The sequence below is a fragment of the Marmota flaviventris genome, chromosome 9, assembly GCF_047511675.1.
Source record: "Marmota flaviventris isolate mMarFla1 chromosome 9, mMarFla1.hap1, whole genome shotgun sequence".
NCBI classification, from domain to species: domain Eukaryota; kingdom Metazoa; phylum Chordata; class Mammalia; order Rodentia; family Sciuridae; genus Marmota; species Marmota flaviventris.
The window spans coordinates 109590766-109607724 of record NC_092506.1 but is presented as its reverse complement, the minus strand read 5'-3'; the positions used below and the strand labels follow the sequence as shown (position 1 = coordinate 109607724).

General features: G+C 45.9%; 1 protein-coding gene across 3 annotated transcripts in view; it reads right to left on the bottom strand.

Annotated features, from left to right (window-relative positions):
* Nucleotides 1-16959, bottom strand: part of Pknox2 (PBX/knotted 1 homeobox 2) — a 266622-nt gene that overhangs the window by 227781 nt on the left and 21882 nt on the right. Inside the window, exon 2 of one of the 3 annotated variants that reach the window (XM_071617193.1) lies at nt 11819-11907. The exons of the other annotated variants lie outside the window; for them this stretch is intronic. The gene's annotated coding sequence lies outside the window, so the exon portion shown is untranslated. The remainder of the gene's footprint in view (nt 1-11818; nt 11908-16959) is intronic. 3 annotated transcript variants of the gene reach the window in all.

Here is a 16959-nt window from a genome sequence, read left to right as displayed (position 1 = left end):
CATGTAGCTCAATGGTAGAGCAGTTGTCTAGTATGTGCAAGGCCCTTGGTTCAGTGCCCAGTAAAAAAACAACAGAAAAAAAAAGAAAGAAAGAAGAAAAAGAAACCACCTGCCTGGCCTGCTGGACACTAGAGATTGCACTGCACAAAGACCATGTGGAGGAGAGAGAGTCCAGGCTCAGACTGTACCCTAGAAGGACTCCCCTCCCAATCCTCCCTGGAAAGGACTCCATTCCTATCAACATGTTTTCATCAAAAATAAAAAACATCCAGTCCTACTGTGTGCTGGGCACATAATGGGATAGAAAGGCAGAATGAATGTAAAAATAAACACAAGGACTTCAAACCTTAAAACGTATTCATAATAAAATATGTATTGAGTATTTTTTAGCTTGTTCCTTTTTAGAAGCAGCATGTCATGAAGATGCCATTAACATATAATTGACAGACTCTGTGCTGTGCACCACTCTGGCTTCTGGGAATAGGGGAGCACACAGAACAACCCCTACCAAGGATTAGCAAGCACTGTGTGCCAGGCACCCTGGGGGATACAGGAAAGATCAGATATGGTCACTGTCTTCCAGGAGCAGACAGTCTAGGTTTGGAGACAGGTACTTCATGCAAAAAAGCATACATTATTGTCTTTGCTGCTGTTATTAGAGGTGATAGCCAATCACACCAGTCTACAATGAGCAGTGAGCAGAGGTATACACTGGGAGCTCAGGACAGGGTTAAAAGAGATTCAGCCAGGCAATCCTGGAGGAGTCAGGGTTTAGGGGTCGGTGTGGAGTGTTGCAAGTGGAGAAAAGGAGATGGCAGAGGAAGAAGGCCAGTGACAGAGTCCAAGGAAGTTTCCTGAAGCTTGCAGAGCTCTCTAACCAGGAGTCAGGCCAGTTCACAATCTAAGTGGAAGAGATTTGACAGGAAAGGACCAAAAAAAGTCGGGTGCCTTTAAATCATAGAAGCTTAAAGAAGAGGTCTAAAATCAGGACAATCAACCTTCCAGTAACTTCCATTGATAAAACCTGGAAAGTCTCAGGCAAACTGGGACAAGTTAGACAACCTATGACTGGAATCCAATGGTAGCTTGAGTTGAAGGCCAGCAACCTCTTCCTCTGTGAACACACTACAGATTACATCCATCAGTCACATGCTGCTCACAGTGTGGCTCACAGACCACCAGCATCAACATCACTAGGAGCTTGTTACAAATACAGAACCTCTGCCCTGCTCCCAGAACCTATAAGTCATCCTGAACAGAGGAACACCAGAAGTCTGTCCTGCTCCCTACTTAGATATAAAGGTGAAGCACCAGTTTGGAGAAATGAAGCTTAGAAAGAAAAGGGCTTGTTTAAGATCACCCCAGAGTTATCACAGAAATTCTGCAGTCCTGAGTTTTTTTATTGCTTCAGGGGACAGGGCACACATGACACACACTAGTCAGCCACACAATAAATGAAACTGAAGAGTTTGCTGACCTAAGACATGCACACTGCAGGTTCACTAGCTTGACCATGCTCCTGAGAATCCCAAGAGGGGCTGGCATGGGAGTTTGTGATTTGAAACTGTGGACCTCTTTGAATGACTGAGAGGGGAAGAATGTCCTCTGAGTGGTGAGAGAAAACTGAGGCCTCACAGTCCAGTCCCTACAGAATATTCGATAAGCTCTGCCCACCTCCTGGTCTCCACTGTCTTCAGGATTTCCCGAAGGGCCAAGGCAGTCAAGGAGGAAAGTGTCCTAAGGAGTGGGGACCACGAGCCACCTGCATTTAGCCTGACAAGACAAGTTAAATAATTATTTAGAGACCAGAGGCGTAGTGCAATTCCCAGACCCTCTACCTTTTGGCCAGGACTGGGGATTTTCTGAGCAGTATATTCAGACAGACTAGAGCCATGGTTACCAGATACCAGAGCATTCCAGCGAGGACTTGAAATGAAGAGCACATAAGGAAAAATTTACCACAGTGAAATTCCATTACGAGGGCCATATATTTAGGGACTGCAAATATTTTACCTCATAATGAAAGGGTTTTTTAACTCCAAAAACACCTGGCAGCTGGAAGTGGGAAAGGGAGTAGGGAGAGAAATTGCCCATCTCTAAAAACGGAAAATAAAATTTTTGAAACATTTCTGTTTAAATAGCATCATAGAAAGAAGCTTAAAAAAAAAAGAAAAAAAACTCTGCAGATATAGACATGGGGATGGGGTATCTGCCCCAGGGGACTCTCTCCCACCCCTGCACCCTAAGAGCCCTACCTCATTTTTCTCCTGCACCCCTGAAGGCTGGAGTGGAAAAGTAGCCTTGGTGTCCCCTAGGAACGTCTGAGCATGCTCTTGCTGGACCGACTGAGGCCCTCCCTGTGGAGTGTGGGTGGATAAAGAGGTGACCAGGAACCTCTGTTCTGAGGTGTGGACCTCTCCCTCCACAGTGCACCTGCAGGTTGCTCAGGACTTTAGGGGATAAACACTCTCCCGTGTGGCACTGCAGGTACCTCATCCATGGAGGGAATGGCATTGAGAAGAAAAGTAAGGTGCAGAAATGGGGACCAGAGGCCAGAAACCAACCTCCACCCGCCAGCATTTAACATTTCCCCAGGACCCACAGATATCAGGGCTAAGGCTCCGGCCTCCAGAATGTCTAGGGCGAGATGGGGGTCTCTCTTGGGGATGCCATTCAGGCCCTGTCTTTTGGGGTGGGGGAAAGCCAAAGAAAACCATGTATTTATAACATGAACTTCCCTCCTCTCCTTTCCCTCGGCTAACTGATTAATTAAATGAATACAAAGGCGGTCTTGTTGGGAGCCCCAGCCGCAGGACCCTCTGTGTTTTCTTTAAGCCGGCCTAGCAAACAGGAAACAAAAGGCTTAATTCTGTCTGGTTTCATGAAGGGGGCTGTATGTCACAGCCAGAGGCTGGGGCTCCGCCAGACCCTGCAGAGCAGCCACAAGGCAGCTCACGACCCCCACCCCCCCAGCTGAGCCCACCACCCCCCAAACACATACTCTTCCCCAGCCCTGGGCTCAAGCTAATCTAGCCCAGCTCCTGGGGGAAATGCCTACGCAGCAGGAGAAACTGAAAGGGAGCCGGGAGTGCCCAAGACTAGGCTCTGGAAGAAAAGCTGTAAAGGAAGTGAGGTTGAGGAATTTGGTCCCTATGGCCATTAATAACCAGAGAGAGGCAAGGGGCTAAGTCTGGGACTTTGCTGATGGTGTAAGATGAAAAATAACCATTTTCCAGCTGTCGCACTTCCTCCTCCCAGTGAATCTGTCAGATGGGCTTTAGCTTGGCAGCCACACAGGTGGCACTGTCTCACTCTCACAGGTGGAAACCGCAACTCGGAGAAGGACAGAGACAGCAAATCATGTGGCACCAGGGTGTCTTCCTCAACTGTCCTTGTATTCTCCCCCAATCCCCAGGGCTTTGTCTTCTCTTCTGTGGCCATTTCTTATAACCCTTTCCTCGGCTCTTCTGGGAATTCCCAGGATAGGGGAGTCAGGGGTGGAGGGCTGCTCTTTTTTGCCCCCACCAATATCTGGGAAAGACTTCCGCTACTGGATGTAGCCCCAGAGGGGCACAGAAGTTTCCCCAGAGCTTCTCGGGCCAAATGCTCTCTGTGACCATAGGGAGGGTCCTTCACTCCAGTGTCCCTAGAATGTAGGAAGTTACAGGGAAGACCTTACTTCCTCCTCTGGAATAGTAGGAACATCTGCCCCAACTAAGCTCTCACACCAGAATAGGTTTGTGGAGACCAGGGCTTTGGGACACCAGTGAGATCTTTAGAAAGAGGAATGGCATCAGAGAGAAAGTGGCCAAGCCCCCTGGCTGTCCACCTCTTAGGACAGTGGTATAGACTTAATCCAGAGCCCAGGGAAGCTCTCTATTTCAAAGACTCACAATTCATCCAATAAAACGTTACTGAGTTTCTAGATGGGCCCATGTTGCAGGCTATAGGGGGTCATCCACATATGAAAGAGATAAATGCCCTGCCCACAAGGAAAGAACATTCTAGAGGGGTTTCCCTTTGGAAGAGAGGCAAGGGAGAGAGCAAGCAAACAAATGCCCTCCCTGTCTGGGTCTTTCGTTCATTTGCTCATCAGTTCCTTAACAAGGGCACAGGGGATGCAGTGACCATCAGCCCAGATTCTGACCTTCACTCTGTGGAGCATGTCTAATGGGAAAGCCAGACATTAAACTCCAAATCACACACACACACAAAAAAAAAAAAACATATGACTGCAAACTGTGGTGGCCTCAGTGAAGAAGAAACACAGGGTACGAAAGATACTCTGGCTTCCATGTAGAGAAGAGTCCAAGGGCAAGAGGAAAAGCCAGGAAGCCACCTGGAGACACTGGAGTGGTCCAGTCATATAGAGAGAGACAGGCTAAGGGGTGGCCCGGGAATGGAGACGGTCAACATCAATCAGATTTACCTTATATTGTAGGTCCATTTGAATAAGACACAATTGGGCTACGTGGAAATGAGAAGTCAAAGTCAAGGATGAGGCCCAGGTTCTTATCTCCAGCAACTTGTGATTTTGCTGCTCTTTGGTGAGATGGGGCAGCTGGAGGAGGCCCAGAATAAGGGGAGCAAGGAGAAGAGCAAGCAGCCTGGTCCTTTCTGTCCTTCCCCCTGCCTCCAGTCCTTGAAAGGGAATATCCATTCATACCTTTCCTGATGTCCTCATGTGACTAACAGCTATGACAGTAGAGAACAAAATACCTTGGCAGTGGGGTGCTCTGGCCCCTGCCCCAGTTACCATGTCAGAGACAGGAAACCAGCAGCCAGGTCTGATGTACACTGTATGGCCGTATAAAGTGCTCTCAGCACACACAGCCCTAAGAAGTCACTAGCGTTGTTTTATAGATGGGAAGTTTGAGTCACAGAAGAGCTGAGCCACCTGCTCAGGCTCTCACAGCCAGGGGTGCTGGTATTGAGCATGAAACTCAGGTTGTCTGGTCTCAAGCCAGGGTTCATTCCATAGCTGGATGTTACTTCTGTCTTATTCAGTCCATAGAGTAGCCAGGAGGGGCCCAGGAAATCTTAGACAGCCAAGGATCCCCAAATCTGATCTGGGAGAGTAGAATATGCCACATTGTTTTCTTTTGCAATAACCGATTTAACTTCTTGAATTGGTTGGATTGTAAATTTAGTTTGTTCTGAATGAATGTGCAGGACTGGCAGGGGCAGCGGGACCAGGGTGACAGTGAGAACAGAGGAATGTTTCGCAGACCAAGTCAGGTGCAGCCTGCTTTCTACACTGCCCGAAACTCTTTAGCCTTTTTAGAGCAGTCTAGAGACTATGATTGCTGCTTTGGAAATGCTCTGTGAGTCCCTAATGAGGGTTGGACGGAGCTGGGCTGCTCAGCTGAGCCCAAGTGCAATCAAATGCCACTTGGGACTGGGATGAGGGCATGGGGTGGGGACTTTGACAAGGAGAAAGAGAAAGAAAAAAGGAGGAGGAGACAGGTGAGGGAGGAGAATCTACAAAGGAACCAAAAAGAGAGGAATGGGTACCTGTGTCTGATCTACAGGGTGAGGACTAACGGTGATCTCAGAGCAGACCCCTGACATGTGTCAAAGAGACTCAAGGGACTGGGAGACAGAAGTGAAACTGCACTGACAAATTTGCTACAACAGAAAGCCTGTCCCCCAAACTCTCTGGTACTAAAGGAAAGCTTGGTTAAGCATTCAAATTACCAGACCACCATAGAAGATATTGAAGGAGAATCAGAAAGCAGATTTGTGAGGCAGAAATCATGGGCCCACACTCCCCATCTTTCTTACCCCTAGGGTGCTCCAAACCAAAAGGGAACCTATGGCTGAAATGCTGGTTGGTGGGGTACAGTGTTATAGGCACTCCTATCCCCACTTTTACCTTTCTGATCTTCTGTCAAAAGAGCTGGTGGACTCCAGACGTGGAATTCTTTGTTCTCTCTGGAGAAAAAACTGCCATTAGAAATGTTGGTGGACCTCCTCCACATGAGGACTCTACTCTGGGCCCCTTATCTCACCGTTCATCTCTTTTCTGGCCAGGCATGATTGCCCCAACAAGTGCCAAGAGAATGGGCTGCCAGGCCTAAGTCCTGACCATGGTGTCGGGAGACAGAGTCCAGGGAGGCTCAGTCTTTCCCCTGCTTCCCTCTTCCAAAGACCTGCCTTAGCAGACTACACAAGAAACCAGCTGCTTTCCTGGAGGGCCCTCCATTGGTCCTGCCAGTCCAAGGAATGTGCTATTGATGTGGTTTGTAAGGATGTAACAGCCAGATTTCCTAGGGACCTTCAATCAGCACTCCTGCCCCTGGGCCCCAGAGATGGCTGTGTTTGTGAGAAGAGCAGGGTGGAGAGGGAGCAGAGATGACCCGCCCTAAGATCACCAGGAGACTCACTAGTTCTGCATAGGCAGCTGCAACCCAGGACCCCAAGGGATGTATGCCCTCCCCTTGAAGACTCTCAGCTAATGTCTACTGCACCCTGTCAAAACCATGGCCTGTACTCCTTCATCCCTGATTTGGGGCAGGGAAGGGGGTCTGAGGCACAGCCATGTGTTATTAGGAAGTCCCCAGCATTGAGACCCTCCCAGCTGAGACCTCAGTGGAGCTCTGACAGGCAATATAAGACTTTAAGAAAGACCAGGGTAGAGCCTCTCACTCAGGCATCTCTGGGGCAGGAGAACAGGCTTCTCTGGTCCCCCAAAAAGTGGAGGTTAAGAAAGAAAGACGTCCACTTGACTTCAAGAATCTGGCGGGAAGGTTCTGGAGACCTGTGTGGGCAGTCAGGAGGCACTAGAAGCTCTCTCTGGGATTGCTTCTTACCTGCCCCCATGCCTGGGCAGTCATTCAATGAATCTGAACTTCACCATGGCTGTAATGAATTGAACAATGCCAGCCCCTTCCCATCTCAGACGTAATGAACTACAAAGAACCAAGTTGTCCTCAGGTGTTACCACTTGAATACTCTGAATACCTACTCTCCCCCTCAGACAGGCAGGGGGCCCAGCTGGGACATTCAGAGTAGCACTTTCTGCAGTGATGGCACACGTGGCCACTGAACATGTGAAACAAGACTAGTGAGACTGAGAAACTGAATTTTTAATGTGAGTTCATTTTGGTCCATTTAAATTATATTTAAGTATCCACAGAACTCAGTAAAAATCCAGCAATCTCAATGAAGCACCTTCTTCATACCTTCATACCACGTACTCTTACGAAGTTCTTTTCACAAAGTAGTAAAGCCCACTGAAGAAGCAGGGGTATCTTTTTAATCCTCCCCAGTGATCAGGACTTTGTTCCCTATATCCATTATAGGCAAGCTGCAGTTCTATAACAATGTATAGAATCATGGAAAAATAATATGGATGAGACCTTGGACATTATTGGACCTAACACCTCTCTTAGTTCTACTGATGAGGAAATTCAGGCTCAGAGAAGTGAGGAAGCTTACCCAAGGTCACTGAAAAATTTGTAGCAGGGTTTGACTCAGGTGTGACTTCAATGACTCTCAGATCTCCCTCCTCCCCTGCACTGCCTCTGAACATCAGTACTGTCCCTGACAGCGACAATTCCTCCCTCATCCAAGAGCCTGGTTAGAAGTGCAAAATGAGCCTCTCAGCAAAGGTTGGGGAGACCCCATGATGGGATGCTTTCCACCACTCATGCTCTAGAGTTCAGGGGAAGAAGGTGGACTACATAGAAGCTGGTCTTCTCTGCTCAGGCCCTGCCTCAGGCCCTCCCCAGAGCTATGGTCCCAGGGAGGAGGACAACAGGGAGTCTAGAAGCTCTCAACTTGGAAAGAGGCCTTAAACCCAGCATTCTGAACCTGGAGCCCCTGTGAGTTAGGGATTCTATAGCAGGGACACTGGCAGGAAATTGTGCTTGTAGTTTTTATTTCCTTGGGAGAATTTATCATTCTTTTATCCTCTCAAAGAGGCAATGATTCAAATGCTTTGAGAACCCTGTTACCTAGAATCAATTTTGGAGGCTGGAGAAAGTATCCGGCATCAGTATCAGCTGCCAGCACCTTGAGCTCAACATTGTAAAAATGAAACCCATGTCCACTAGACTTTCTCATTTTCATGAATGTTACATTAATCCACTGAGTCTCTGGGCTGGTCCCACCCTAAACCAGACTTCCAATACCTGTACAGTCACTGAGAACCTTTTTTTTTTTTTTTTTTTTCATTCTGTCTACCCTAACCTGGACCTTACCACCTGCTATAGTTGAGTGTGTCTCACAAAGTTCATGTGTTGGAAACTTAATTCTCAAAGCAACACTGTCAGGGGTTGCAACCTTTAAGAGGTGATTAAATCATGAGTGAATGAATTAAGGCAATTATCACAGGATTGGGTTCTTAATAAAAGAACAAGTTCTTCTCTCTTCTTCCCTTTCCATCCCCCATGCTCTCTTGCTCTTCCACTTTCCACCATGGGATGATGCGCAAGAAGGCCCTTACAAGATGCAGGTCCCTTAACTCAGACTTCCCAGCCTCTAGGAACTAAAGAAGTAAATCTCTATTCTTCATAAATTACACAGACTTAGGTATTCTGTTACAGCAGCCCAAAACAGCCTAAGACTTCACTTCTACCCTCATTGCAAAGTCCTTCCCCTTTCTCCTGTTTCCTAGCCCTCCCACTTCCAAACCATCCTCAACTTCTTTAAAAGTTATAGTTATATAATAGCTCTCACTTTCCTAAAATATTAGGAAAAAATGCAAAATATTGCAGGTAGGAAAATCATATGTCTTAAACTAGTAAGCAAAAGAAAACAGGCATAGTGGAAAGACAGAATGGAAAGACAGAGTGGAGCTTCTGGGCAGAGAAACATGGGTTCAAATTCTGGCTCACATGTCTGTAATCCCAGCAACCTGGGAGGTTAAGGCAGGAGGATCACAAGTTCAAGATCAGTCTCAACAACTTAAGAAGACTTTGTCTCAAAATAAAAAATAAAAAGACTGGGGATCTAGCTCAGTGGCAGAGAACCCCTCTGAACTCAATCCTCAGTACAAACAAATAAACAACAACAACAGAGTTCTGGCTCTGCTTCTTCCTGGTTATGTTATTGGAGAAGTTACTTAAACCCTTTGAATATCCAGTTTAATAGCCAAATGTAAATATAGGTGGGGTAAAATTAAAACAGGGTGATAATAAAATACCTTCTTTGAAGAAGCAACACTTCCTATGTGGTGATTAAGAGTCCAGTCTCATAACCTGATTTCCTGGGTGCTAATCCCATCTTTCCAAATTACTAGCTGTTGATGTTGGGCAAGGTCATTACCCTTGTCCATCTCACAAGCTCCTGTCCTCTATAGGAGTGTGGTGAGGACTGAATTCACATAAGGAGCTCAGAACAGTTGTGTGGTTCATGGGGAATGCTGAATGCAGGTTAGTGATGATGACTTGTGGGGTTTGGTGAGAATTTAATTACCTGCACCTTGGCAGCTATCTGGCGTATCATAGATGCTCAATAAATGACAGCATCTTTCCCTTCACAGGAAATGTGTTGGATGAATCTGTTTTTGCATTAGTGGCTAAGTATCCAAGTGGGGAGTGTTCCAGCAGCAAGGAGTACAAGAGTAAGGACAGGGCCTCAGGGACATTGAAGCAAGAGTGGGATTGAGGTCCTCTACACTGAGGGGCTCACCAAGCCCCAAGAGGAGCCGAATGTCCCCTTCTGTCAGCCAATGCAAGCCCCACCTGGAGGGTAGGAGGGCCAAATTCCCCACTGTGTGGTGAACACTCATCTGTGTGGACAGAGGAACTGGGAGCTACAAACCTCCCTGCTTATGAATCCTCACAACCCACTAACATCATCTAGGTTCTCAGGAGACCCTGGAAAGACCAGCTTGTGTTTTCCCCTAAATAAGAAGTACCAGCAAAGATCAAGACAGGATTATTGTTCCCAAGAAAGGATAGGGGCAGGAGCTGGCCTGGAGTGAGGAAGGGGGTGTCAATGTGCTCTCCTCAAAGGATCAGAAATCTCTGGGCCCAGAGGGCCCTGGTGGAAAAGCAAGAGCCACTTGCCAGAGCTCTGCCTCAGCCCTGTGTTACACAACAGCTCTGGGCTCAGTGCTCAGCAGAGACCAGGGAGGCCCGGCTCATGCACAGGCATTTAGATTTGACTTTGGAAAGCCCTGAGACATCACATTGCTCTTGGCTGTTCTCTCTCCTAGGGGTGCTGCCAGCAGTTGAGAGCTTGGAATAGCTTCCAGCCAGCCCTTGGATATTGCCTCAGCTCATGAAGGGCCTTCGCAGTCATTAGCATACGTGAAACTCTCAACACTCTGGTGAGAAATTCATAATCCTACCCCATCTCACAAATGGGTAAACTGAGGCTAAGAAGGACTACACGGTTTGCGGGTGATAGCACGCGTGGAATGTGCTCCATTCCAGCCCTAAACCCTAATCCCCTGCTCTGATCCTCTGATACTTTGCACCCCACGCTGCTGCCTCTCTTAAGCCCCTTGTCTTATGGGTGAGGACACTGGGCCTCAGTTCACACAGATCCTAGGACCATGTCCCTGCCCTGGGGCTACCTCCCTGGGTTGAACAGTGGAGCAGCAAGGTGGGGGGTCCAGGTTATCACGGCCACAGCACAAAGCAGCCAAGCCTCTTATAACAAGGAGGAACTGCCGGTATATTATGCACACATTTGTAAGTTATAAGCATTACAGAGAGAGAAGGAGGCACATAAATTAAAGTGGCCAACTTGTATGCACACATGCACACTGGCACGGACAGAAGGCTGGCTTTAAATGGAAAAAAATTAGCAGCTTGAAACAGTAAAAAACCTCAACTTTGCCTCAGAAAGATGCAGGGCAACTTCACAGAGTTTTATGTGGCCCATAAATTAGGGCTGAGAAAGGGCCTCTGCAGCATTCCTTGGTAGAAACGGGGGCTTTCCGCCCGCAGATACACCGTGTGGCAGCATTACAAATGTCCCAAGCAGTTTATATACAACAGCACAGCATGAGTTTGCTGGGGGATATTGGAGCTGGTAATTGCTATTCTAAAACTGGCCTTGTAAGCTTGAAGAAATGTTTTGAGGGGGGAAAAGAGCCAATTTAAGAGCTTTATAAAGCCATAAATGCCTTCTGAGCAAACCAAATGTAATCTATCTAGAAAGACAGGCTGTCCCTCAAACCCAATGGCAGACCCGTAGTGCTGCAAGGCGGACAGAAGTTACCCTAAAGGTCCCATCTCACCAAGTGGTTCACCTGTGCAGAGGCAGGGGGCTGTCCCGATGACCCAGGACTGACATCAGATTACCTGAGGGCAATCTTCCCCGCCACATACACAGCCCCCCAACACCTTCCTGCAGCCCCTCCCACTTACTTCTTCCAAATAAGTGAAACCAAACCTCCTCAATCTGTCTGGCCGTGGCTTCCTCTGTGCTTCCCACATGTCCTTCCCTCCCACGGCTCTCGGAGACACGAAGAGGCTGGAGGCTTGGCAGACACCGCAGAGTCCTCCATGCAGCCTCAGTCCCCCATCCAGAAAATGGGCTGACACTTCCTCCCAGGTTTAGAAGAATCAAGTAAGAAAACATACTTAAAGCACCTGCCACATGGCACTCAATAAAGGCAAGCTATTATTATTTTATTGTCTTATTACTTGGGAGGAACAAGGTGCCCTAGGCAGAGGGCACTTTTACAAGTCTCCACCTTCCCCAGAATGGCCAGGATCCCCAGCATCAGGTTAAAGGACATCTTTTATGCATCCCTGGGGATGGACACTGGCCCAGATTTTCTTGGGAAATGATTCCTGACTGCATTTGTCCTCATCTCCCCAAGGTGTCTACAGATACACCCCACTTCCCCAGGCACCTCCATACTGGACCACACAGTCTTCTCAAAATCCTGATGATCAAACAGAGCCTCTTCATGTCAGTTAATTGCATGAATTTCCCAGGTTCCTGGTTAGAAAAAGCAAGACTCAGAGACCTCCTGGAATAGAAGACAGATTCCTGCTCTGCCACCCTCTGCCCTTAGCAGCTCCCCCTCCCTGTCTCCAGCCTCCCCCTGGCAGCTCCTGCCCACAATAATCCCACTGTCTTTTCGGATGTCAATATTTCATAATGGAAAACAAAAGCCATATAATGCACAATTACCACTTTCCATTGTGTTTTAACAGCTCTATTGACAGCACCAAAACTCCACACAGGAGCAATAGAACAGGACTCAAGATCAAGCTTCCAGTGAAATGTGTTTTTGGTTATATGTACTTTCGGAGTTTTGCAACACCTTATTAAAGTTGAAGGCTGTATGTAACCACATTACCAGTGACGCTTTTCAATACCACTGAAGTCAGGTTTTGTTATAGCCCAAAGCTGCCTCTGAGCAGGCGTTTCCCATGCCCTGTCTTAGCCCACCTGAGCTGGCTACCCTGGCCCCCACCCATTCCCACCACACACCCCACTACAACTTCTGGACAGTGGAGTCAAGGGATGGGACTTTCATCTAAGGTGCAGGCATGTGGCTGCCCTGGGACAAACATCTGCTTAAATCCAAAATCCTGGCATTGATGGGCATCCCTGACCCATCCCTCTCCACAACTCTCTTATACAGAAATTGTCTTGGTCTAATTGCTGTTCCCCCCAAATTTTATCAAACAAGTTTCTACTTCTAAGAGTTTGTAGAAGTCCTACTGCACTCCTGGTTGGCTCATCTTCTTTTATTTATTTATTTTGTACTGAAACCAAATTGGATATTAAACCCAGAGATGCCTTACCACTGAGCTACATCTCTAGTCATTTTTTCTTCTCCTTCTCCTCCTCCTCCTTCTTCTTCCTCTTCATTTTTTTCTATTTTGAGAACAAGTCTTACTAAGTTGCTGAATTGTCCAGGCTGGCCTCAAACTTGTGATCCTCCTACCTTAGCCTCCCAAGTTATTGGGATTATAGGCATGTGCCACTACACCCAAACTGGTTTGCTTAACTTCTTTCCCTATATTTTCTAAATGTCTACTTATCCTTGAAATGAATGCAATCCACTTGGCTGGAGATAGAACTCAGTGGTAGAGCACTTGCCTAGCATGCATGAGGCCCTGGGTTCAATCCCCACTACCACAATTTAAAAAAAAAGTGCCAAATGAATGCAATCCATTTTCCAAATGAAATCAACACACAGTCAGTAGCTAGCTAGTTTAGTATCTGGAAAGTAGCCCTGACTGAGAATAACAACATCTGCATTTGAAGTCTGGCTCAGCCATTTGCATTAGCTAGGTCTCTGAGCAAGTCTCTTGAATTTTTTTTTCTTTTGCTCATCCACAAAATAAGAGATTGAACTATGTGATTAGAAGGGTCTTTCCAGTCTGAGATTCCTAAATGAAGACCCATTAAGCATTTATTTTATTACCTATGAGACACTTGGTGGTGCCATAAGGAACAAAAAGATGTAGAAGACACGGCTCCTGTCCTCAAGGAACGTGCATCTTCACTGAGAAGACAGGCGTATGAGAACTAACAGTGAAATTACAGCAAATTCTTTCTGCCCTGGTTCAAGATAGCAATATATGAAAAGTCATGAGGCAATACATGATTAGATGCCAAATGAATTGTGCAGACAATAATTGCTCCAGGCCGAGGAGTTCAGAGGAGGAGAGTGCTGAGGGATGGGCTGGTCACAGAACGCTGTGCTTATGAGGTGGAGATGACGCTGGGCTTGAAGGACACAGGCACGGATTTGCATCTGTGGGGATGGCCCAGATAAAGGGTCCTTCGTGAGCAGATGTTCACAGGCAGCTGTCACAGGGCAGGTACCAGGGACAGCACATTGACCAATTAGAGTGGAAATGAGAGTTCATGCTGAGAAACCAAACAGGGAGCACTGTCTACCACAGCAGAGGCTGGGTGAAAGTGAGAGTTTGAAGTACCAGAGGAAGATGTTGGAATTGTGATCCCATCAGCAGCAAGGACCCAGGGTGTGAGCAACAGAGGACTGTATTTTAAGAGAATTAATTAGGCGATGATTTACAGAATGGATTAGAAGTAAGATGCACAAGTCAGGACACCAGAGAGAAGGCAATTGCAGTAATCCAGCAGGAGGTGTGATGGTGTCTGAACTCAAGTGGTGTCATGCCAGACGCGGACAGGAGGGCAGCCTTTTGGCTTTTGATAGGTTAAGGACTGGCTGACCATTTAATTTATTGCCTGAACTTGGACACTTCAGAGAGTGAAAAAGGAGCTATTAACAACCATACTGTCATAACAGGCAAACCAGGACTGTCCTGGGCAAAGGGACAAGGATGATTACTTTATCATCTGGAGAATGGAGGAGAAAAGAGGGAAAGTGGGCTCAAAGATTTCAATCCAGAAGACAGAAAAAAAATATGGGAGTTAACAGGGACAGGTGGAAGGATGATGGAAGGAAGCGGCATTCAGCAAGAAGGGAGTTTACTTCTTTTGAGTGACAGAGCAGATTCTGATTTCTTTGAAAAAATGCATCTTATCTAAATTATTATGCATATATTTGTTAAATTGAATCAAAACAACAAAGACCTGCTAAATTTTATGTAAGAATTACTGGGGGAGTAGGGAACAGAGCTAGCCCTCTCCCCTTAGTTTTGTTTGTTTATGTGTGCATGCTTAGATTTTCAATAGAGGTACTTCTCTTTTTTTAATTGTCATTGGATCTTTATTTATTTATATGTGGTGTTGAGAATTGAACATTGTTCCTCACACATGCTGGGCAAGCGCTCTACCACTGAGCCACAACCCAAGCCCTATAGAGGTACTTCTTGATGGGTTGTCCCCATGGCCATCTGCTTCCCAGAGAAGTCTCCTCATGAACTGATGACTCTAATGCATTCTGAAAACATAACTGTGGCACCAAAATGCCAACATTGGCAGAGAAAGCTTAGTAAACCCTGCTCCAGACACAGTATGAGAATCAAGGAATTAAATTTACCTACACCCCTTAGTTCAAAAAATGAAAGGAAAAAAAGTGCAGAAAATGAGGTCAAAAGAAAGAGGAAAGTCAATTTTTAAAAAATCAAGATAGCATAAATGCAACTTTCCCCTGTCTGAAGTTGATTTGGACTTTTGTGTGCAGGACTGTCTTCCACTGAGATCAGGAGCAGAAACTTCTGTTGTTTACTGTCTACACTGAGGATTAGCACCCAGCACCAGTACTCAGAAAATCTGAGGACTTTTCTGTAGGCTATTGCTCCCTCCAACTGGGACTCTCTTCCAGGCTCATGCTCAAGCTACTTTAAAGTGAAAAGAGAGAAGAGACAGGCATATGACCCCACTAGTTGGGTCTCATAATGCTGTCCAGAATAGGAATTTACACGGTTCCAGTGACCCAGAAATTTGAGGCAGAAACTAACCATTGGCTATGAATTATCCAGGTACCTGTGGTTACAGTTACTTGATAAAGTTAATCTCCCTAAGAGTGTTGATTACTCCTGAGTTAACAGTACAGGGGTTTGGGGAAAGGACTAATAAAGTTGCCAGGCAGAGCAATCTCTCCTTCTGCTGAAAAGCATTTGCTCCCCATCCTCAGAAAGAGTTCCCTCTTGGAACCTTCTGATGCAATCAGCCCGCAACTCTGTAGCTGACTGGCAAGGCTAACATCACAAAATAAAGAAGCTGTAGTTTGCAGTGGTGCTCAACATTTTTGCCACTGCACTCTCCTGATGGTTGCAAAGAGCTCTTGTCAGTCATGGTGGATCCTTGCAACAATGATTCTCTGATGTGGGCAGAAGACTCCAGAAGTGATCTGACCTATCAGAATGGGCTGTATTTTTGAGAAAGCCTACCCTAGCTCTCCAACCCCTAGGGAGTTTCTGGTGCACCCTGCAAAGAAAAGTTGTCCCCCCATTCCCCTTGAGAATTAGCAGACAGAGAACAAGTCAACTTATAAATTAGAAAACTTACTGCTTACACCAAACTTCTTAGGAGCACTTACCAGCAGTGTGAATCGCCTCACCCACTCAGTATTCATTGCCTCACCTCTAAAGTGGGGGTAGTGATAATAAAAAGCCTGAAACCAAGGGATATTGTTGGAGTAAATGAGGTAATAAAAGTACCTGCAGCATAGTAGGAGCTTAACAAATGTTTGGGTTTTAGTTCAGTTGACATTTTAACTGTGTGATTAGTGCTGCCAGGAAATCAATATTTTCTAATTAGAGGGTATTTTCTCTGAACAAGACTCCAAATATGATTCTCTGTCAGAAGAAAACTATTTGTTGGGTAATAAAAGCAGATGGGTGACCCCATCCCCCTCACATCCAGCCCCAACGAGTGGCCAGTCAATAAAAGGGCAGTCAACAGCTAAGATCATACTCAATGGTGGAAAACTGAAAGCTTCCCCTAAGATCAGGAATAAGACAAAATGCTCACCTTCATTGTGTGGAAAGGAAGAAATAAAACTATTGATATTCATGGATGACATGATCCTATATGTGGGAAATTCAAAGGAATTCCCCCCCAAAAAAGCTACTAGAATTAATAGACAAAATCAAAAGAATTAGAAGGTTTAAGATTATACAGGGGGAAAAAAGTTGTATTTCTATACACAAGCAATAAACAGTCTGAAAAGAAAATTAAGAAAGCAATTCCATTTACAATAGCATCTAAAAGAATAAAATATCAATGGATAAATTTAACCAAGGAGGTAAAAGACTTTTACATTAAAAACTACAAAACATCACTGCAATTAAAGAAGACCTACATAAATTGAAAAATATCCCATGTTCATGGATAGAAAGACAATATTGATAAGATATCAATACCACCCAAAGCAATCAACAAATTCAAAGAAATACCTATGAAAATTCCAACCTTTCTTCTCCCTTCAGAAATGGGAATACTAATGCTTAAATTCACATGAAATTGCAAGGGACTCTGAATAGCTAAAACAGTCTTGAGAAAGAACAAAGTTGGAAATCTCACAATTTCCAACTTCAAAATTTACCACATATCTATAGTAGTCAAAACAGTGTGTAACTGAAATAGGGATGGACA